The 23,817-nt window shown below is 43.4% G+C and overlaps 1 protein-coding gene across 2 annotated transcripts in view; it reads right to left on the bottom strand.

Moving 5' to 3' along the window:
* Nucleotides 1-23,817, bottom strand: part of pawr (PRKC, apoptosis, WT1, regulator) — an 82,577-nt gene that overhangs the window by 47,836 nt on the left and 10,924 nt on the right. The window lies entirely within an intron of this gene.

The raw sequence follows: 23,817 nt of genomic DNA, 5'->3' as shown, positions 1-23,817 counted from the left end.
TACACGAACACAGACCAAAAACACACCACAGACCAACAACACACCACAGACCAACAATGTTATCCAAGATGGCGTAGCAGTCAGACGTCTTTGTCCTTCGTCTTGTCCCATGTATATCTTTATCTTACATTCTTCACATATCTTTTTTATATTTTTCTAAACCTAAACTTCAAAATACTCTCCTGCATCCCACCTCACCCAATGTGGTGTGGATCTGCTTTTTTCTAAAGTATTTTTCTTTACCTCTGAATCGGAATCCCTCAACTGAAGCTAGCCAGTTAACTAGCTACTAGCTAGCAGTCAGCTAACCACTGCTAGCAGTCATCAGCTACCTTTAGCTCGGAGAGCTCTCGCTAGTTTGTACAACGCGATTCAAACCAGAGCATACCGGACCTATTTTTCTCTCCATATCCCCGGATTCCTACCGCAAGCTCTGAACCTTCTCACTTGGATCCTCGCAGCTAGCTAGCTGTAATCCGAGTGACTACTCCTGACTAACGTCTGTCCCTAGCCCATGCTAGGCCCATCTCCCGGCTAGCTGAAGAGGTCCATCAGGCACTCCTGGACCCCTTTTACTGCCGGTACGGGGTACGGAACCCCGCCGATTCTTCACAACTGGACTACCGACGTAATCTGCTCGAGGGGGTTACGCAACTGGCTCCTACTTCGCGACGTCCCCTGAATGCCCATCTGCTTGCCTGCTAGCTGTCTAGAGCATATCGGACTGTTCGCTAATAGGTCCATCGGCTAATTTCTCGTGCCACTATTCCTATTTTGCCAAATCGGCCTGGGCCCCTTTTACCACACGAAGCCCTGCTTATCCATCACGACTGGACTACTGATGTAATCTGCCAGAGTTATTTTTTTTTCTTTTTTTTTCAACAGGCCCCTTCGTCGCGACATCCCCTGAATGCCCATCTGCTAGCCGCGGCCCGCTAGCTGTCTAGAGCATATTGGACTGTTAGCTGAATAGATCCATTTGCCAATTGGAGTGGACCCCTCTGCTACACGGAACCCTACTAATCCATCACGACTGGTCTATCGACGGAACCACACGAGGAGGCTAAAACAGACTATCCTCCGTCGCAACGTCCCTCTAAGGCCCTTCTGCTAGCTTGCTAGCTCCGGCCTGTTAGCTGTCTGAATCGCCGTGTCTCCAGCCAGCCCAACCACTCACTGGACCCTTATGATCACTCGGCTACGCATGCCTCTCCCTAATGTCAATATGCCTTGTCCATTACTGTTCTGGTTAGTGATTGTTTTATTTCACTGTAGAGCCACCAGCCCTGCTCAATATGCCTTAACCAACCATTTAGTTCCACCTCCCACTTATGCGATGACATCACCTGGTTAAATGTTTCTAGAGACAATATCTCTCTCATCATCACTCAATGCCTAGGTTTACCTCCAATGTACTCACATCCTACCATACATTTGTCTGTACATTATGCCTTGAATCTATTCTATCGCCCCCAGAAACCTGCTCCTTTTACTCTCTGTTCCGAATGTACTAGACAGCCAGTTCTTATAGCCTTTAGCCGTACCCTTATCCTACTTTCCTCTGGTGATGTAGAGGTTAATCCAGGACCTGCAGTGCCTAGCTCCACTCCTATTCCCCAGGTGCTCTCATTTGTTGACTTCTGTAACAGTAAAAGCCTTGGTTTCATGCATGTTAACATTAGAAGCCTCCTCACTAAGTTTGTTTTATTCACTGCTTTAGCACACTCTGCCAACCTGGATGTCTTAGCCATGTCTGAATCCTGGCTTAGGAAGACCACCAAAAACCCTGAGATTTCCATCCCTAACTATAACATTTTCCGCCAAGATAGAACTGCCAAAGGGGGTGGAGTTGCAATCTACTGTTCTGTCTTCCTATCCAGGTCTTTAACCAAACAATTTGAGCTTCTACTTTTAAAAATCCACTTTTCCAGAAACAAATAACTCACCGTTGCAGCTTGCTATAGACCACCCAATGCCCCCAGCTGTGCCCTGGACACCATATGTGAATTGATTGCCCCCCATCCATCTTCAGAGCTCCTGCTGCTAGGTGACCTAAACTGGGACATGCTTAACACCCCGGCCATCCTACAATCTAAGCTTGATGCCCTCAATCTCACACAATTTATCAATGAACCTACCAGGTACAACCCCAAATCCATAAACACGGGCACCCTCATAGATATCATCCTAACCAACCTGCCCTCCAAGATCTCAGCAATCACTGCCTCATTGCCTGCATCCGTCAAACAACCACCCCTAATCACTGTCGAACGCTCCCTAAAAAAACACTTCAACGAGCAGGCCTTTCTAATCGACCTGGCCGGGGTATCCTGGAATGATACTAACCTCATCCCGTCAGTAGAGGATGCCTGGTTATTCTTTAAAAGTGCCTTCCTCACCATCTTAAATAAGCATGCTCCATTCAAAAAATGTTGAACCAGGAACAGATTTTTCCCTTGGTTCACTCCAGACCGGACTGCCCTTGACCAGCACCAAAACATCCTGTGGCGTACTGCATTAGCGTCGAATAGCCCCCGTGATATGCAACTTTTCAGGGAAGATAGGAAACAATATACACAGTCAGTTAGGAAAGATAAAGCTAGCTTTTTCAAACAGAAATTGCATCCTTTAGAACAAACTAAAAAAAAGTTCTGGGACACTGTAGTCCATGGAGAATAAGAGCACCTCCTCCCATCTGCCCACTGCACTGAGGCTATGAAACACTGTCACCACCGATAAATCCACTATAAATGAGAATTTCAATAAGCATTTTTCTACGGCTGGGCATGCTATCCACCTGGCTACCCCTACCCCGGTCAACTGCCCAGCACCCCCCACAGCAACTTGCCCAAGCCTCCCTCATTTCTCCTTCACCCAAATCTAGATAGCTGATGTTCTGAAAGAATTGCAAAATCTGGACCCCTACAAATCAGCCGGGAAAGACAATCTGCTGCAATTGTTGCAACCCCTATTACTAGCTTGTTCAACCTCTCTTTTGTATCGTCTGAGATTCCAAATGATTGAAAAGCTGCCGCGATCATCCCCCTCTACAAAGGGGGAGACACTCCAGACCCAAACTGCTACAGATGTATATCTATCTTAACCTGCCTTTCTAAAGGTCTTCGAAAGCCAAGTTAAACAGATAACCGACCATTTCGAATCCCACCGTACCTTTTCCGCTATGCAATCTGGTTTCAGAGCTGGTCATGGGTGCACCTCAGCCACGCTCAAGGTCTAAACGATATCATAACAGCCATCGATAAGAGACATTACCGTGTAGCCATCTTCATCGACCTGGCCAAGGCTTTCGACTCTGTCAATCACCACATTCTTATCGGCAGACTCAACAGCCTTGGTTTCTCAAATGACTGCCTCGCCTGGTTCACCAACTACTTCTCAGACAGAGTTCAGTGTGTCAAATCGGAGGACCTATTGCATGGTCCTCTGGCAGTCTATGGGGATGCCACAGGGTTCAATTCTTGGGCCGACTCTTCTCTGTATACATCAATGATGTCGCTCTTGCTGCTGGTGATTCTCTGATCCACCTCGACGCGGACAACACCATTCTGTTTACTTCTGGCCCTTCTTTGGACACGGTGTTAACTAACCTCCAAACGAGCTTCAATGCCATACAACTCTCCTTCCGTTGCCTCCAACTGCTCTTAAATGCAACTAAATGCATGCTCTTCAACCGATCGCTGCCCGCACCTGCCCGCCCGTCCAGCATCACTACTCTGGACGGTTCTGACTTAGAATATGTGGACAACTACAAATACCTAGGTGTCTGTTTAGACTGTAAACTCTCCTTCCAGACTCACATCAAGCATCTCCAATCCAAAATAAAATCTAGAATTGGCTTCCTATTTCACAACAAAGCATCCTTCACTCATGCTGCCAAACATACCCTCATAAAACTGACCATCCTACCAATCCTCGATTCGGCAATGTCATTTACAAAATAGCCTCCAACACTCTACTCAACAAATTGGATGCAGTCTATCACAGTGCCATCCGTTTTGTCACTAAAGCCCCATATACTACCCACCATTGCGACCTGTACGCTCTCGTTGGCTGGCCCTCGCTACATACTCATCGCCAAACCCACTGGCTCCAGGTCATCTACAAGTCTCTGCTAGGAAAAGCCACGCCTTATCTCAGCTCACTGGTCACCATAGCAGCACCCACCCGTAGCACGCGCTCCAGCAGGTATATCTCACTAGTCACTCCCAAAGCCAATTCCTTCTTTGGCCGCCTTTCCTTCCAGTTCTCTGCTGCCAATGACTGGAACGAACTGCAAAAAAAAAATCACTGAAGCTGGAGACTCATATCTCCCTCACCAGCTGTCAGAGCAGCTCACAGATCACTGCACCTGTACATAGCCCATCTGTAATATAGCCCATCCAACTACCTCGTCCCCATACTGTATTTATTTATTTATCTTGCTCCTTTGCACCCCAGTATCTCTACTTGCACATTCATCTTCTGCACATCAAAACACTCCAGTGTTTAATTGGTATATTGTAATTACTTCACCACCATGGCCTATTTATTGCCTTACCTCCCTTATCTTACCTCATTTGCACACACTGTATTTCAAATTTTTTCTACTGTATTATTGACTGTATGTTTGTTTATTCCATGTGTAACTCCGTGTTGTTGTACGTGTCGAACTGCTTTGCTTTATTCTTGGCCAGGTTGCAGTTGTAAATGAAAACTTGTTCTCAACTAGCCCACCTGGTTAAATAAAATACAAATAAAAACAACACACCTCCAACGGATCTCCTAGAAACACACTGACATGTAGGGAGCATTGAGCTGGACAGAGTGCAGAAGTATATGTATCAATCAGAACAATCTCATGTTAAATGCATAGTTTCTACCTCTCTCATACTCCTTGCCAGGCCCACGTGTTTCATTTTCTGCTTTAGATAACTTTTTTTGGTCTTGTAATGATGTGGCGTTGTTGAACACAGAAATAGTCTGGTCTGGCACCCAGGGCAATTTCAAGGTAGTGTGATAGCACAAAGCAAACTTATTGAGGGGGAACTGAGGACATTGAGTGGTGGGAGAACATGTTGTCCCTTTCTATTTCCCACGTCATCCTTCACTTCACATTGGAGGTTGAGTTTGAAGGGGTATTCATCATTCAATCAAATACCACACACAAACTTCCTCCAATGTGGTTTCACTCTCAGGAATGCTAGAGTGGTGGGGTATTTCTGTGTAGCCTGGTTCCAACAGCTCCAAGGCTGGACTCTTTTTTTAGTTTGGGCCATTAGAAAAGTATGGCACTGAAGACTTGATTTCCTCAGGATATTTTCCCTCCATCTCATTAAGGGGACTGGCCTGTTTAAAAGCAATTTCGGCATTACAACAACAAGCTAATTAAGGAGATAATGTCTTATAGCAACAAAACAAATACCTCTGGAAACCAGCGCAGGGCACTGATCCAGAGTAGGTCACAATTCAATTATTTCAGATGGAGCTCCTTGTTCTCACAATGAGAGAAAATAAAGAACACACTAAGACTGACTCCAAGAATCAAATGAAGTAATGGGATTACCGAGCTTTGGGAAACAAACTGTCCTCTTTTCTTATTAGCTTTGTCATTCATGCTCATTTTCTTCTTAGCTTTTGTATCATCCCCCTTTAATTTGAAGGAATCAAAAGATGGAGCGAATTTTTAATTAGGCTAGGTTCTCAAATGAAATGCCACACACAGAGTATACCTCGTCGTCTCCCATTCGTACACCGGATCATCTGTTAGTCAAACACATGAGGAAGTGCTAAAAGCCGCTCAGTGCATGGAAGGAAAAATGCCAGCCCCCCTCAGATCCATGAACGGTTTCTACTCTGGCAAAATATCAATCCATCTGCACCAATCCATGTTCCATCAACCACCATTTATTTACAGAAATCCTCATTTGTGCTGATGCACGGTACACAGTTTACATAAAGGCGATCACTCACAAAATATGGCATTTCCTTGGGGGGGATGTTTGAAGGGATTTAACAACAATGGCAATTTATGAACTGAGGAGCTTGGTGCAAAGTTGAGGTTTGGCATCAAATTGACGGACATCCTCCTCCTGGGTTGACTAACAATTTTGCGGTTGACACAATTTACATTAGTGTATTAGTCATTTCTATTTAGAGAACTATGTTAATGCACTTCTCCCAAACAAAGCATTTGAAAAGGAATGTGTATAAAAGCCCAATGGCCCAAACAATAAAATGTGCATGACCCTGGTCCCTGCATGGGTAGCCCCACATGAAGAACTCCCGATTGAGGTTAAGTCCAGTGTTATGCTCATAAGAACAGCCCCTCAAAACACACACAGGGCTGACTGAACACCTACATTAACCTAACTACATACCGCACAGCTGTGGGAACTCCGGGGGACTAGTGTATCTTTGATTGACAGCCCTCTGGAAGAAAAATAAAAACAGGAGAACACTGACGACGTACCTCCCACCTCTTACTCCCCCCAGCCAAGTCCCTTCAAAGCCCAAAGCTCATTCCTACTTTCATTTCCTAAAAGGGTTCTTGAGAGGGGGACCAAAAGGGATTCTGGGAACAGGAGGCTCGGAAAAACAGACGTTTTCTACAAAAACAAAAGAGCACTCAGCTGAAGAGTTTATTATTCAGCAAGACAGAGAAGCTCCCTGAATTCCTGGGCATTAACTAATGAGGAACAAACGAGCCGAGCAGGGCTCCTATGTAAAGGCTGGATAAATCACACAGTGCAACGCAGCAACACAGGCTCCCGGGTTCCTCACAGGCCTTGTGACATCACAACCTATCAACGTCAACACATTCCGCACCCATTTGGTACCATTTAACAACGCAAAACCGAGAGAATGCACTGTGTACACTTGCACATATGTTTCTTGTGGATCAAATAACCCACACATATCTCAAAGTCCAAGAATCACAATGTCCAAGCCAGGTCATAACCACCAGGCAGCACAGTGGGTGAAGAGTGGCGTGTGGACAAGTGCTGAGGACAGGCGCCACATTCCCATTCTGATTGGTTCAAGCTGAGGTTGGTCCAATGAGGGCAGAAGGCCCAGAGACTAGTCTCTCGGGGCCCATGTACAAGTCTAAAATTCTCTCTCTGCATTAAAACTAAGGTATAACAAATGTTAATGGGACAATCATAAAGTAGTATGGCTTTGGGGTATATCAGAGATGTATAACAAAGACTCCTTTGTGACTTATATACTGTAAAAACGGCATTAACTTTAAGCCCATTATAAAAACACACAGAAGGTAAAATATGGACTTTAATGAATCCCAACCTGGGGCCCAGTGTGTGTGTGTGTGTGTGTCTGCAGATGACTTGTGTTCTGGGGAAAATGTAATGAGTCTCTGAAGTGAGTCCCCAGAGTGAGTTCCAATATCAGAGGAATGTAAATGAACTGAGTGCGGATCCTCTGAGTAGTGGCGGTCAGTGCGAAGCTCATCGGGTTTGAGGGTTTTACTTTGAGCTCTCTGCACTCCCAGCCATAGCGAGGGATGAGTAGCAGACTTTTAAGCAAATAAACCAGATTTCTAACAGCTCCCAAACATGAAAATAATCTGGTTGAGTGATTAAATTTGTGGGGCCACCGGCCAAATATCTTCGGCTTCGACCGCCGTGCGAGAACTATGGGCTATGGTTGACGCTGTGGTGACAACGGGGAGACAGGAGCTGAAGACGCATTGGGGTTCTAGGCCTGTTACTGGTTAGAACCACAGGACAGGAGATCCAAACCAACTATGTAATAAAATGGTTTTTACTTCTCATTTTGAGGACTAGGAAGTATGGGATTGGTGAGAATGACAGACAAAACCTGACCTGAACAGAACAGTGTTCTATAAGCAAGGAAATTGCCCAGAGTGCTTTGAGAGAGAGAGACCCCACACGAAACACCCACAGACATCCCACTTATTTCAGGGCCAGGTTTATTCTTTCTTCCTATGTTTGCAAGGAATAGGAAAGGAAAAATAAGAGTGAGCTTTCTCAGGCATTCTGGACTTCCTCTCCTCTCTCACTGTCTGTGCCTTCCGGCCGGGGACAAACATTCACTGTCTTTTTTTGCCAAGAGTGGCATTCAAGCACAAGAACTTCAGATATGAAGGAAAAACAAAAACATGTTCTTGATATCGCTCTCTCTCTTTGTGTATTTCATGCTTCCTGAATCAGGACAAGCTGGGGTAATGCAACTCTCCTGAGGCTGGATCACAGCAGATGAGAGGCCTCTGTCTGTGAACTCTTTCTCTAATAAACATACTATTTGTTTCTAGGTTGAGTACTTTGGACTGAACAGTGTGCTATAGCAGCACTAGAGGCTCTCTCTTCCACGTAGCCTACTGTGGGTGGAATCACATGTAGGTGGATAGGAGCTGGAGGGAGAAGCCTCTGCCTGTGTTTTGGCTGTGTGATTCTCTTATGTAATCTCAATTGGGTCTAACAGAATGCTGTAATAAATCAAAGCAAGTAAGCTCTCGCAGTAGGTTTACCATCGTGTTCCATACCAGTTTGTGCTCCATACTGATTACGTTTTGATTATGCTCTGCATTATTGTGTCTAATGGTCCTTATCTTTTGTAGAGGAACTATTTTCCCTGCAGGGCAACTATCCAGCCCATTCCTGCCAGACCCCTAAAGGGTATAGTACACTGAAGAGATATGAACAGCCATCTGATTTCCTCAGTCCTACTATACAACTCTAGAGTTACTAAACCTCATCTTCAGTTCAGCCCATAAAAACAGTGTTTAAATAGAATCCACAGACCATAGGTACACTTTGATTGGAGTAATATCAAAATACCCCAGTTGACCAATGAAGTTTAGCACAAGTCCCAGCATGCACTGCAAATCCATAAGCACTACGGGAAGAGAGGGGAGTCAGGCAAAAGGGTAGAGATTCATTGGCATCTGTTCATAGACACGATGACGTCTACTGCACATGGAGACAGACAGGGATTTGCTACACTGGGCATTAAAAAAAACATGGCCACCATGCCAAATCCCCAACCAATGCCATAGGCTGATAAAGCACTTCACAGCACTACTGAGCTATAAAGCATGAACCAGCGCTCTAATGCCAGTTTACCCTCCTTTCCGGGACGAGCTGGCTGGTCTAATACCACCAACCCCGCTACCAGCTCTGGCAGTCCACCGTGTTAAACCAAGTCTGGCTAAGGGACGCACTGCCACCTCTAGGGCTTTGAGTGAGAACAGAGCCGTGGCCACACTGAGTGAGGTAATGAGAGTGAGAATCATCAGTGTGAATTACAGACTACAGGTTCAAATCAACTTGTTTTAGTCATCAACTCCAGGCCCTGAGAGGGCAAGACCACCCACTCTGAGACGATTAGCTGATAACCACAATATCAAAACAGGCTATATTACCATTTAGCAACTACGACCACCACTGCTTAGCTTAAATTAACCTGGGATTAAAATGTGTGCTTTGATGTTGAGCAAAAAATTGTGGCTGTTGTTTCAGTGCCGATAAGCAATTTCAAATTGAAACCAAAGTCTAAGAACCTCAAATCCTCTGTGAAGCGTAGGAGAGAGAGCATAATTAAATTCCATCACCTCTCTGATATCAGAAGTTATTTGACCCATTTAAACTATTTGCCCTTTGTAGAAGATCCCCATAAGAACAAGGTTTTAACAGCACACGGCTTCAATAACGCTTCTCTTCCACACGCCCACACTCATTCTCTCTCCCAGAACAGTCTCTCCCAGTCCTAACCTTCCAATACACAATCCAGTCAGAACATGTTAAGCCAACGCCCTTTCACACCTGTAGCTTCACAAGGCAATGCACTAAACTACTCAACACAAAGGAGACTAGCATTACCTAACACGTATAAGGCCAACATGGCAGGACTATGATACTATATAGCAATGTAAAGTCCCTAAGAAGGAGCCCAGGAGGGTGACTGGGCACAATGTTTGAGACATTGTGCTTTGATCAGTGTGTGAGTGGCTCAGAGCAAGTCAAGGAAATCCCTAGACACTCTGTTTTGACTGGCATACCCCGACTTGTGACATCTACTTATCATACAGACAGAACACACTGACAATGTTTCAATGCCTAAAAGGGGCGAAAGGGTCTGTAAAAACAATGAGAGGGTGAACTGAGGAGATGAAGACAGAGGGGGGAAAGAGAGAGAACTGAGGAGACGATGGCAGAGAGAGAGGGGGAAAGAGCGAGTGAGTGAGTGAGAGAGAAAGAGGGGGGAGTTTGAGAGGGGGATAGAGAGGGAGAGGCAGAGGCAGAGCGAGCGAGAAAGAAAGAGAGAAGGGGGTGGAGTTCGAAAGAGAGAGACTAAGTGGGAGAGAGAATTTGGGGAGAAACTGGTTCAATGGCTGATTTTTACGACAGTCTTATGTAACACCATCTAAAGTTTGGCAAGTCGCTTATCCAGGATGGGTTGATGGCTTCCAGGGCATTGTTCTTCTGGAGACACTTCAGAGAGATCTGGATTTCTGTTGAAGTGAGAGGGTGTCACGCCAAGGCAGTGGAATTCTCCAGCTCGTGTGAACTACACCTGTTGTTGCAGTGTTCTTGAGTTTATGACTCCAGTGAAGATCCATAAAATGCTAATCTGTTCATTACTAACACATTACAATAAATGAAAGATGGTAAACAAGGGTTTCTTCACTAAGTTAAAAGACCTTCAATGATCGGGTTAACATTGCGGGTTTGGTCAGTGTGGCGATACCCACTACAGGTCGGAAGAGAAGAGTATTTTTCATAAAGCAAATGCTACAGATACACAGGAATGTTAAAATATTATTTTTATTTGAAAAAAAGAGAAAAATGCAACCTTCCTCATGTTTCTCCAGGGCTTCAATGAGAATGTATTGCATTAGTTTGAATGTCAATTTTTAAGCCCATCATTTTCCACCAATGTAATTCTGCAGGCCCCGTTGTCTCCAAACCCCTTTTCATCTGTTTCAGAAATGTGCCTGTGTTGCTCAGCTTCGATGGAAGACACTGAACACAAACACAGATCTAACTTAGCCATATTTAGCATCTAGCGAACATTATCTAAAATGGAGTACAACAAATAACTCCATAAACCGGAAATACTTGTCGAATGACTAGGTTGTTTTCCTCCCAAAGTAAACTAACAACCAGACAGTGTCGAGCAGAGCTGATATCAGAGTGTGGAAAACAAAAACAGGCTGGTTTTCAGCAAGCGTTTATCAGAGTCTGGACCAGTCTTACCATGAAACACTCTCTCTAAAATAGTCAATGCATATCCTCACACACAGTAACTGAAAACTTGCCATCTTAAAAAAAAATACTCTGGGGCGTAAGTTTCCTGTCAAACATGACAATGATGACATACATGAGTAATGCTACTTATTTGGCTTCAATAAGGAAGGAGGAAGTGAATGAATGACGCGTATTTGCATAAAGCCTTTAGGTCTACACCTATCAAATGTCAGTTACATCTATCTGCATGAAGAGCAAATATGAATAAAGGGCCTTAGGGACTGGAGGAAGAGTTATTCACCAGTGAGGCAGGCACAGAGACTGGGTTCTGAACCAAGTTGTGTTTGTAGAATTCTGAATGTCAAATTTTATTGGTCACATACACATATTTGCAGATACTATTGCGAGTGCAGCGAAATGTTTGTGCAAAGTTGCTTAGGAGCCAGAAACAGTGCGGCCATGTCTATCGGCATCATCTTGATTATCATTGTCATTGATTTTAAAATAGAAAACATTTCTAATACAATAACAATATTCCAAGGGAGAGTAGAGAAAACACAAGAAACTTAGTATTCAAACGAAAATGCCTGAATTCTGAGGCCAAAACATCAAAACAGCTGTTTTGCTCAAGAACAGATGGGGAGAAAACATTGAACATTTAAACTCTCAGCTTGAAATATGTTTGGCATAGAGATGCAGTAAAACACCTCTTTGGCACTGTAATAATGAGGATGGTGTTGGGCATGTCTTGTCTGGTATAAAAGAGAGTTCTGCTGCACGTGTAACTCACTTGGTAGAGCATGGCGCTTGCAACACCAGGGTTGTGGGTTCAATTCCCACGGGGGACCAGTACAGATAAGAGTGTCTACTAAATGACTAAAATGGAAACAGCTCTACTTCTGAGCCTGAAAACCTCCCACTACCATATGAAATGTGCGGCTCCCTTTGATGAAATATTGTTGGGAAGCACATAGCTCAGTTTATTCTCACATAAAACAGTTCAAGTGAAGCTTCATGAGTGAAACAGTTGTTTATTTGAGGCAAGAGAAAGCTAAACTTTCACTTTGGCACACATAAGCCAGCTTCAAGCTACTCCATTGCCATATCAAGCAAGAATGCTACAATGCCATGAAGTTGGCGCTCCTTCCTTTGTCTGTGCATTTGAAAGACAAGCCTGGAAATGTTTGTTAAACACCACAAGACAGGTGTGGTGCTGCCATGGCTGCTGTAAAAAGTGGAGAGAAACTCCCATCTTGGTGAGACACCATTCATTGTGAATGAGACCCATTGTTTCACTGTGGTACAGAGCGGGGGGATACCATTCAGCCCAGTGTTTCCGCGGCAGTTAATTCACTGTGGAGCTGCGCCATGGCAAAATGATTGCCGCCACGGCAAAAAAAAATCTGGGACAGGAAAAAATATTTCTGCCGAGGCGCACTTTGAAGATGCTAGAACAGTCCACATTTACTTTTGCTCTGCAACAAAACGAGTAATGAACAGAAAAATAAGACAACCCCATAGTAGAATAGTTGATCCATTTACCTAGGCAGCTTGTTGTTGTTACTTTATTTCTCAACTCCTAAATATTTTGCAAATGGCACCATTTTAAACCCAGAGTTTTTAGCAGCTGCATGGTGAAGAACCTTACCACTCTGCAATCCACCACGAGTATATAGGGGAGAGTGGGGCTGAATGGAACACGGGTCAATTGTAGGGTAACTTGGGGTAAAACGAGACCCTACTGCAATCTTTTTTTTTGAGTGACAAATTGTGATTGGGGGGGGGTCTAAGAGAAGTACAGGCAGGGGCGTTTTACCCCAAGTTACCCTAACAGGTAGGCCTACATTATATTCACTGTATTTATGCAAGTTTTTTGGGGATATAAATGTATCAATATGATGACAACTTGTTAAAAGATCACATTTGGGATTTAGCTAATGATTAGCGCAATAAGGTAAATGCAGATTGGCAACCCCATGCTTTAGCCTATTTATTTCTAGCCACTATGGTGCATCAGTTGGGCTACAGGTGATAAGGCTTATTGCTAATATCATACCTGATAATATAGACCATGAATAGGCTATAAGCATGGTCCAATATGTTAAAATCATTTTACCAAATCACTTTACCAATATGTTACTGGGCTTATTTCTGGAGGTGGAAATTATATTTTTTCCGGTGTTAGCATATTTATTTGAATTCATTTTGGAATAAAATGTCCTTTTAAAAAAAGTCACAAGAACTGAGATTCTTAGTCCTTCTACATAAAAAGTTTTCCGGGGGACACCGGACCACAAAACAACAGGGTTGCTCATCTGCATTTACCCTATATTAACCCCCCCCCCCCCCCGCAGAGAAAAAAGAAAAAAGAGAAGATAAAAAAAGAAAAAGAAATAAAAAATAACTTTCCCGACAACAGTGAAACTTCCTCTGCATCAGCATTGTTTGAGCCAGAGAGGGCAAATGTAGCCAAATGGCCCAGGTCTGGTCTAAGGACTTTTGTTTTGAAGTGCTGACAAAGGAAAGCAGTCTGGCAGACTGGGCTAGGCAGGGCTAGGCAGGGCAGCAGAGTTGTGTGATTAGTGCATTCCTGCACTGCCGCTCCATTGGCAAAACAGTTAGCACAGAGACAGCGGGCGGGCTTAGAGCAACAATGACAGGCCTGACACACGCACTCTCTGTCAGAACAATTCCCTGGTGGTAATTTGCTCATAAACCCACCAGTCCATTCCATCACTCCGAGACATGAGACAGTAGATTAAAAATGGCCACTGTGTTACCAGAGAACCATTACTGAAATCCTCCTACCGCTCCCCTTAACCCGGTGGCGCAGGAAAAGGGAACACAAAGAGAGTAGAAATGACAAAGATGGAGGTCACCCCAGAGAGAGTGACGAGAGGCATCACATCATGCCAGGAACATACACACACACCAACAGTTTCCATTAGTGGGTCGTGTGGGTGGTTGACAGTTGACACACCAGGTGTGGTTCCGGGACAGGTGGCTGCGGGATAAGAGGCGTCTAAAGGTCTTCACATTCCATTGGTTACCATCAGCACAGGACAGCCACATGGCAACTTCCTCCCTCGTTTATCTAAACAACACCCAGAGGGTAAAGCACCATCTCTGTTGTGTATTAGTCTGTCTACCGTTGCATTCATAGTATACATCTCCTTCTGCTTAATAACCTGTTAGGGCTAGGGGGCAGCATTTGCACGTCTGGATAAAAAAAATGTACCCGATTTAATCTGGTTACTAATCCTACCCAGTAACTAGAATATGCATATACTTATTATATATGGATAGAAAACACTCTAAAGTTTCTAAAACTGTTTGAATGGTGTCTGTGAGTATAACAGAACTCATTTGGCAGGCAAAACCCTGAGACATTTTCTGACAGGAAGTGGATACCTGATGTGTTGTATTACCTTTAAACCTATCCCATTGAAAAACACAGGGGCTGAGGAATATTTTGGCACTTCCTATTGCTTCCACTAGATGTCACCAGCCTTTACAAAGTGTTTTGAGTCTTCTGGAGGGAGATCTGACCGAACAAGAGCCATGGAACGATGATGTCCCATTAGACACCTGGCGCGCGAGTTCATGTTGGGTACCCTCGTTCCAATACGTTATAAAAGAGTATGCATTCGTCCACCTTGAATATTATTCATGTTCTGGTTAAAAAAGGCCCTAATGATTTATGCTATACAACGTTTGACATGTTTGAACGAACGTAAATATATTTTTTCCCCTCGTTCATGACGAGAAGTCCGGCTGGCTTAGATCATGTGCTAACAAGACGGAGATTTTTGGACATAAATGATGAGCTTTTTTGAACAAAACTACATTCGTTATGGACCTGTGATACCTGGAAGTGACATCTGATGAAGAGAATCAAAGGTAATGGATTATTTACATAGTATTTTCGATTTTAGATCTCCCCAACATGACGTCTAGTCTGTATCGCAACGCGTATTTTTCTGGGCGCAGTGCTCAGATTATTGCAAAGTGTGATTTCCCAGTAAGGTTATTTTTAAATCTGGCAAGTTGATTGCGTTCAAGAGATGTAAATCTATAATTCTTTAAATGACAATATAATATTTTACCAATGTTTTCTAATTTTAATTATTTAATTTGTGACGCTGACTTGACTGCCGGTTATTGGAGGGAAACGATTTCCTCAACATCAATGCCATAGTAAAACGCTGTTTTTGGATATAAATATGAACTTGATAGAACAAAAAATGCATGCATTGTCTAACATAATGTCCTAGGAGTGTCATCTGATGGAGATTGTAAAAGGTTAGTGCATCATTTTAGCTGGTTTTATGGTTTTGGTGACCCTGTCTTTGACTTGACAAAACATTACACACAACTCTTGTAAATGTACTGTCCTAACATACTCTAAATTTATGCTTTCGCCGTAAAACCTTTTTGAAATCGTAAAACGTGGTTAGATTAAGGAGATGTTTATCTTTCAAAGGGTGTAAAATAGTTGTATGTTTTAAAAATTTGAATTTGGACATTTATTTGGATTCAAATTTGCCGCTCTTGAAATGGACCTGCTGTTGATGGAGTGCACCACGGGTGGCACGCTAGCGTCCCACCTAGCCCATAGAGGTTAAGTCTCGCCTGCATAGAGGATCACCACAGAAATGTGCAATGGACCCAGTGTGGCTTTCAAGGGAGCTGGAGGGTCCAAAGTGGAAAGACAGAGAGACAAACAGTCAGTGTAAATGGCCTAGAGCGCAGCCCAGCATGACGTTTGTTATTCATGACAAAGAAATGGCTCCCTGCTCCCCCCACGAGGATCTGGGAATGTTACTGTCTAGGCAAATTAACCTCCTCTCTCCCTTGCTCTCTGGATCTGAAGACAGACCAAGATGGCCACCGCCATTACCGTGTCTACAACCTCAAACCCCTTCACTTCTTATCTGGCACAGAGGGGTGGCAAAGGAGAGTTTAGCATGTGGGTGGGGGGGGGGGGGGGGGGGGGGGGGGGGGGTGAGAGAGAGCAAAAGAGTTAGAGTTCGGGGTGAAAATGATGGATTTCCCTGGAAGTAGACCAACAGGTCAAGCATGCATTGGGTAACAGTCTCCAAGAATTAATCAGGGGAAATGTGTGGAGAAGGAGAGGCGCAGGGGAAGTGAGATAGAGTGAGTGAGAGAAAGAGTGAGTGAGAGAAAGAGAGTGATAGTGAGGATTTCAGAGCCATGCAAGCAGCCACATTCAACCAATGAGGAGTTCACAAAACAATCATAAGGCAGAAAGCGTATGCATGCCTGCATAAACCAGACAATGAGGAAAAACTTCAAGGTGAGCTAAATCTCAAACACCACTTGGAGGCATACATCTAAGGCATGCACGATTTTGACTACATCTAAAAATAGGCAAAACACAAAAGGGAAGGCCTCCAGTGCGAGATTATGGGGAGATATCAAGTCACAGCACTACATCATTTATCACAGCTAGCTGATAGCAGTTCCTTGAATATTTTAGAACCAAAGCGATCCGTTAGCCTCCTTCAAAGCGCCATTCGGGGGTGAGAGGGAAGGAAAAGGACCGGAGAGGGAGGGGGCAGTGTTTCACATGTTATCAGGGAAGCCAACTGGAAACATGTTCATCCGATTCAAAGGGACTCTGGCAACCATGTGTCTCCACAATATAGATTTAATTACCTGATAAGGACAGCAGAAGCCAACAGGTTTAAAGCGGGTGCCTTTGTGTTAGTGATGGTCATGCAAGCACCTTATTTAGGCAACTACCCCTGCTTTTCCTATTGCATCCTTTTATATCTACGCCGATGATGACGACGGTGTGAATTCACCATGATATAAAACAATGTTAATGATCGGCGTAGCAGTACAATGTATTTGGATGATTGATCTAACGGGCCTCCCTATAGTTATATTATTGTAATGGCTATACCATATCTGATATCTACACTGTGATAGGGTTATACAATACACTGTTCACAAAATCATTACATAACAAGCCTCCATGACCAATTGATCCTCAACCAATAATCATTTTAACCTAAAGCGCTGATGTTTATACTGGAACTCTCTCAGCATTTGTTTAAGTAGGCTGGTGGCAAACACTGTGCAAAGGGGGAGTTCTATCCTTACACGTCATTGCAGAACCTCGCCCTCTATCTCTCCCTCTCTCTGCATGTGACAGCATGCTGGATCTCACTGCAATAATTCATCCAATGGAGAAAGGAAGCAAAGCGAGAGATAAAGGTTCAGAACACTGAGGTCTGTACTTTCTCAGTAATTATTCCAGAGATATTAACCCTCCGCAGAGAGGGAGAAAGAGAGAGGGAGAGTGACAGGAAACCAACTGCTTCCAAACTACAGGCATGTGACATCAAAGAAGCATCACCACCTCCAGGCATTTTAAAAGTGTCCCTATAACTCAACAGTTATTCATCTGCTGCAAAACTACTGCCTCAACTTCTCCAAAGTAGATTAAGCGTGAGCGAGTGACTGAGTGAGTGAGATCACCCCAATCCATAAAAGTGGAGACAAATTTGACCCCAATAACTACTGTGGGATTTGCATCAACAGCAACCTTGGGAAAATCCTCTGCATTATCATTAACAGTAGTCTCGTACATTTCCTCAATGAAAACAATGTAGTGAGCAAATGTCAATTTGGATCTTTACGCACGACAGACCACGTGTTCACCCTGCACACCCTAATTGATAAACATACAAACCAAAAACAAAGGCAAAGTCTTCTCATGCTTTGTTGATTTCAAAAAAAGCCTTTGACTCAATTTGGCATGAGGGTCTGCTATACAAATTGATGGAAAATGGTGTTGGGGGAAAAACATACGACATTATAAAATCCATGTACACAAACAACAAATGTGAGGTTAAAATTGGCAAAAAAAAAACATTTCTTTCCCCAGGGCCGTTGGGTGAGACAGGGATGCAGCTTTAAGCTAGGACCATAAATACAAATTCCATCTAGACACCGCAGCCCTAGAGCACACAAAAAACTTCCACAAAGCTGTGAATGAGCTGAGAGACAAGGCAAGAAGGGCCTTCTATCCCACTCAAAGGAACATAAAATGACATACCAATTAGGATATGGCTAAAAATACTTGAATCAGTTATCGAACCCATTGACCTTTATGGTTGTGAGGTCTGGGGTCCGCTCACCAACCAAGAATTCACAAAATGAGAAACAACAAACAGACCATGCATGCAGAATTATGCAAAAATATCCTCTATGTAAAACACCAAATAATGCATGCAGAGCAGAATTAGGACGATACCCGCTAATGATCAAAATCCAGAAAAGAGCCGTTAAATTCTACAACCACCTAAAAGGAAGCGATTCCCAAACCTTCCATAACAAAGCCATCACCTACAGAGAACCTGGAGAAAAGCCCCCTAAGCAAGCTGGTCCTGGGGCTCTATTCACAAACAGAGGCCCAGAACAGCGACACAATTAGACCCAACCAAATCATGAGAAAACAAAAAGATAATTACTTGACACATCAGAAGGAATTAACAAAAAAACAGAGCAAACTAGAATGTTATTTGAATTGAATTGAGAGCGAGCGAGCAAGAGAGATAGCAAGAGAGAGAGAAGCAAAGAAGAAAGGAGAGCGAGGGACTGTTGGGAACATGAGGAAAAACCTGACAGTCTGCATGTGACTGCTGCAAGGCTTTGTGCCTCCTATCTCCTCCACAATCTGTCTGAAGTGTCTAACGTGACATATACTTTACGTTCCTCCCCCTGACTTTTAGCAGCGAAGAGAAAATTCAGAAAACCCTCACTCACCTTCTGTCAACACTGCCTGTTCCAGGAAACTAAAACTTGCCCAACAATAATACTAATAATTAGGTATTATGTTAGAGAACACCTACTGTGGATTGATGGTGGTGACAACCTCATTTTGAAGGTTTGGGGAAAAGTGCTAAGTTACTCTGATAGAAGACACCTCAAAGTCAATATGTTTTAATGATTAAGAAACTACCCCTACTGTGGTTTTACCATTGTGCTCGGGACAATATGTGGTTTTGGGAGTAACATTCAGGGAAAATAAAGCGCACCTTGCATGGCATGCCTAAAGAGTAACACAATCTCCCAATATTCTATGTCGGAAATGGTTAAGGCATGTTTTGCATTCCTATGAGAAAGGGGGCTTTGTGTACAGTGGCCATTGTGTTAGGGCATTGGCAGACTAGAGTAGACCATGAGTCATCGAGAGCACTGTCTGGGTTCCAAGGAGGAGACATTGGGATCACTGGGAATTGTGGGAAAGGTTAAGTCCATGTTTGATCGGGGGAAAAAAACAGCATTACCCTATTCCCCTTTTCACCTGAGAACTATAGATGTGCAGACATGACACAGAACATGAGACATGGCATCAGTACAAGAGCTGAACTGTAAAGAGAGTGATTTTAAATGTCTGTTGTTCACAGAACAAATAGCTTTTCCTACCAAGGCTGCTGTGTTAGCGTGGGGGGCTAACGGCGAAGCTCAGGAAACAGGAAATTCAATTTCACGTGCTGTGCTAACCACATCAAAAAGCTGCTGCTGCAGTCAAACTCAATTTCTGGAAACGTCCTCGTAAAATTTTGGAATCAGCTCTTTCGGGAGCGCTCCTTGTGAAGATCATCGTTCTCCTGGTGGTATCTGAATTATACTTACTGGGAATACTGGGAGAACGTTCACAGAATGAAGGCTAAGTGATTTATTCTGTGAGAGAATATCTTCCTGACCACTATAACCCACTGTCAAGCTGTTAACACATTTTAAGAGAGAATCAGAAACAGGAAGCCATGATTCACTACTACGTTATACTGCTTTGGCACAATGCCCTGACGTTACATTAAAACGACAAGCATATAACTAAGTTAGGTAGATAAATAACTAAAAGACAAGTGTTCAATATAAATATCATTATTATAACCAACGGGGGAGTGTTGTCATGAAACATCTGCCTGATATTAATATGTTAAAATTGGCTAATGCCTTAGAGCATTTCACTGCATGAATTTGGTTGACTTTCTTCCCATGCATTCCTTTGCAAGTTAAATTCCATATACCCAGAAGCATGCTGTTTGCATTTGTATCATTCACGTCAAAAGGAGAGTTGACTGGTGGCACTCTGTCCTCTCTGTTCTTTTCTCCCGCTCTAGATAATGCTGGTCCGTGGACTATTTGCACTTGATTGTGTGACCTTTGAGGCTGGGAAAGATAAATCCAGCGCTGTGGACAGACGGAGCAGGCAACACCAGCCCCTTCATCCTGCTGGAGAAGGATCCAGCCATCTAGCTTTCATCGCTGGCCCACATGGGAAAAGGAAAGAGGGGGGAGAGGGACGGAGCGAGAGACGGAGCGAGAGAGCGAAAGAAAGAACGAGAGAGAACCACACCTCATGTTTACTCATGAGCCCGGGCCACACAAAAGGAGGAGCAGTGCATCTCCAACTCTCTGGACAGTGGACACAAACAAACACGGTCTGGGCAGATTAGACTAGAGGACTGCCATGCAAATGAGCAGTTTCACAAGATAAGCCAGAGAGGAGTGACCTCTAGTCCCCAGTCCAGAGAATTAAAGGAATGCAAAAATGTGGAACCGGCCTAACATAAATAAATCATGTGTATCCACAGGCTAAATACCATGCGAGGACTCAAGCAGCTAGCCGAGCATAAAAGAGAGGAAGAATAAGAAATGGAAAAAGGGAGCAGAAAAGGGGACGGGCGGAATCCCAGACCAGGCATCCACAATCAATGAGGGCATTTTGGGGATGAGAATCCCATTGGTCACACCAGAGTGGAGCGTTTCATTGGCCGTGCATCTTTTAAGAGGTCGCTGGGCTCCACAGACAAAAGCTTCATACCCACAGAGGAGCGGAGGCAACATCGCGCAGGGCAAGCCTGCTGAAAATTACCATTTGGTTTATTCTCTCTGAAAGTGCAGTCATCACCCAGGAGATTAAAGGGAGGCATTTGCCATCTCTCAGAGACTCTTACTCTTCAACTTAAACTTTTGTGCAGGGTTTTAGATGAGAGGTGATGAGGGGGTGATGCAAACTGGCAAAACCAATTAAGCCTGCATTAATTATGCAACAGTGTACTTTTGAAAGAGAGGAGAGGGGGAAACTGTTCCAAACTGATACTTATTTCAGTATGCAGAAAGAGAATGTCTAACAAGAGATAAGTGCTGGCGGGGACAGAGCAGTAACAGACTTCATTGCACTGATCTGACCACTGGACAGTTTTACAACGTAAGCGAGCAGATGATCTACAGTTGAGGTGTGAACAGACTCCTAGAGACAAACAGGGAGGAAATGACATGTACATGCTGTGTCTGTTTGGAATTACATTGCCGTTCTGAGTGTTGCTGTTTAATATAACCCTTTGTCACTGTGGAATTGCTTGCTACTGGGCAATTCAACAATAACAGAATTATGCTTTGTCTCAGTTGTTTGACTTTAAAATGTATGCCAAAAACCATTGATTTCAACGTTTAACAAACCATACACAAGGACTACTTGTAACAATTTCCTCTGAAAATTGTACAAAAACGAATTTAGTGGAAGAACTGTGCAGATGCACATTTTTGCATTGGAATTAGGGTAAAATCTCCCTTATGTCCAAAAACGTAAATATCTGCCCTGAATTAAGATTCAAAGATGTCTGCAGAAACAATGCGGTGTCAGCTATGACATAGCAACTTGAGTTTCAAAACAATTGTTTAGGTTATTGACCTACAGTAAGTGAAGTAGATTTACACCCGGTAAAGGAATTCCGGTAACGGAATTACATACTGAGTCCCTGATCTGTACTAGGCTTGGGTAGTATTCCGTATACTGGGGTATTTGGAAAAAGACACAGGATGTTCTCTCTATACCGTCAATACAATTTATTTGACGTTTTTCAATAAATGTGAATATTTGTCGCTACTTTAAGTTAATACTTGCAGTCAACTGCAATACATTAGGATATAAAGCAGATTGCTTTCTTCATTTCACCCGTCACATTAGTTCACATTATGAAGCTTACCGTAGTTCCCCAGAACAGTTGAGCCAGTCACGTGTATGTTTGTAAATAGCACAACGGGAGAAGGCGTGATCTGGTGAGTCCATAGCGTTTTATATCTATCGGCAAGTCTCTGTTGTGCGGTGCACATAAGGTGAAGAAGTTACACTTGTATGCAATTCACTAGAAAATATATGGCTTTCTGCCAGAATTCAAAGGAGGTCCGAATGAGTTTTTCCCCCCTGTGCTTCCCACTAGTGTTTTTTTTCTGCTCTGTTCTTCTCTGTGTACACATGCTGCTCTTCCTTCAGAAAAACATGCATCACAACATTGTACATGTGCGTAATTTCTCTCGCTTGTAAATGTCTACACTCACCAAAAATGACATTCGGTAGCTACGCTTGTATAACTTTATGAGCTGGATTTGCCAGTCTTTGCAATTCGTTTGGTAATGCTAACAAGTGAAAACTAACAATTTGCTAACGGAATTACAAGTTTTAATCACTTAATGATAAAAGACAAATCACTATAACTAATTGGTAGGTCTATCATTATTTGTTACTTCTATGAACTTTCATTATCCTCCCTTTCTCATGAGAGAAATTAGAAAATATCTTAAAGATGTTTTTGGTAATGGAATTACAAGGCAAAATTTCTTAATTTACAGAAGCTTAACAATTAAAAAAAAATACTAAATATAAAGTGTTGATATTATTTGGCAGGAGTCTTCACGTCAACATTGCGTTTTGATATATTTCTGATACCGTTTAAGACTTTTTCTGGTTTCTAAGACCCCTTTTCCATCGGTTTAACAAGAAATCAAAGCCTTTACTTATGTCAAATTTTTAAGATGGAAAATGGTTGTGCCTTCATTCACTTGGCACCCAATTTGATATGCTACGATAAACTTAATATGTTGGAGCTCATGGGTCCTTTGATGGAATTCCCCTACAGTGAAAATACATTTCAAATATGTTTGGGGAGGCCAAAGTAGTGCTACTCTGTTTAGTTTAAACTGCGATGGTGGGCAGGTCACTGTGGTCTTGGACAACGGCTTCTCTCCGAGCTTTCACTTCGAGGAAAGATACCATACATGCCAACACCTCTTCATAATGGCTATGATTATCAGTGATAAATGGAGGCTCACCACCCATGCACTTGACAGCTTGTAAAATGCCAAGACGCATGCAATGGGGTGTAATAAACCAGCCTTGAGTAAACAGAATGACCCTAGATACTTTAGCTACGTGGACAGTCTGTTTTGATAGGACGTGTGATGACAGGTCGTGTCCATATTGTCAAGATTCCTCAGCTCCGGGTTGGGGACACTGACACAGGGTTTGTTGATGTATCTGCCCATGTGATTCTACAGCACCGTGTTTACTTTTCATGCCAGGCCACGTGTCACCTAAGGCCACCGGGTACAATACCAAGCAATCTCTTCTGATAGCAGAAGAATGGAACCTTTGGCTGGGTTAATCGTCGCCGTGGGTGTTACAGAACGCACAACCGTTCTCTAAGATGGGATGACACTGAGGGGTGTAAGCAATGAGGGGTGTAAGCAGGAGCAAATGGTCTGGAACAAT

Source organism: Salmo salar, chromosome 17, assembly GCF_965601325.2.
Source record: "Salmo salar chromosome 17, fSalSal1, whole genome shotgun sequence".
Classification (NCBI taxonomy): domain Eukaryota; kingdom Metazoa; phylum Chordata; class Actinopteri; order Salmoniformes; family Salmonidae; genus Salmo; species Salmo salar.
The sequence above is the reverse complement of the archived record's forward strand: the minus strand, read 5'-3'. Positions and strand labels throughout refer to the sequence as shown.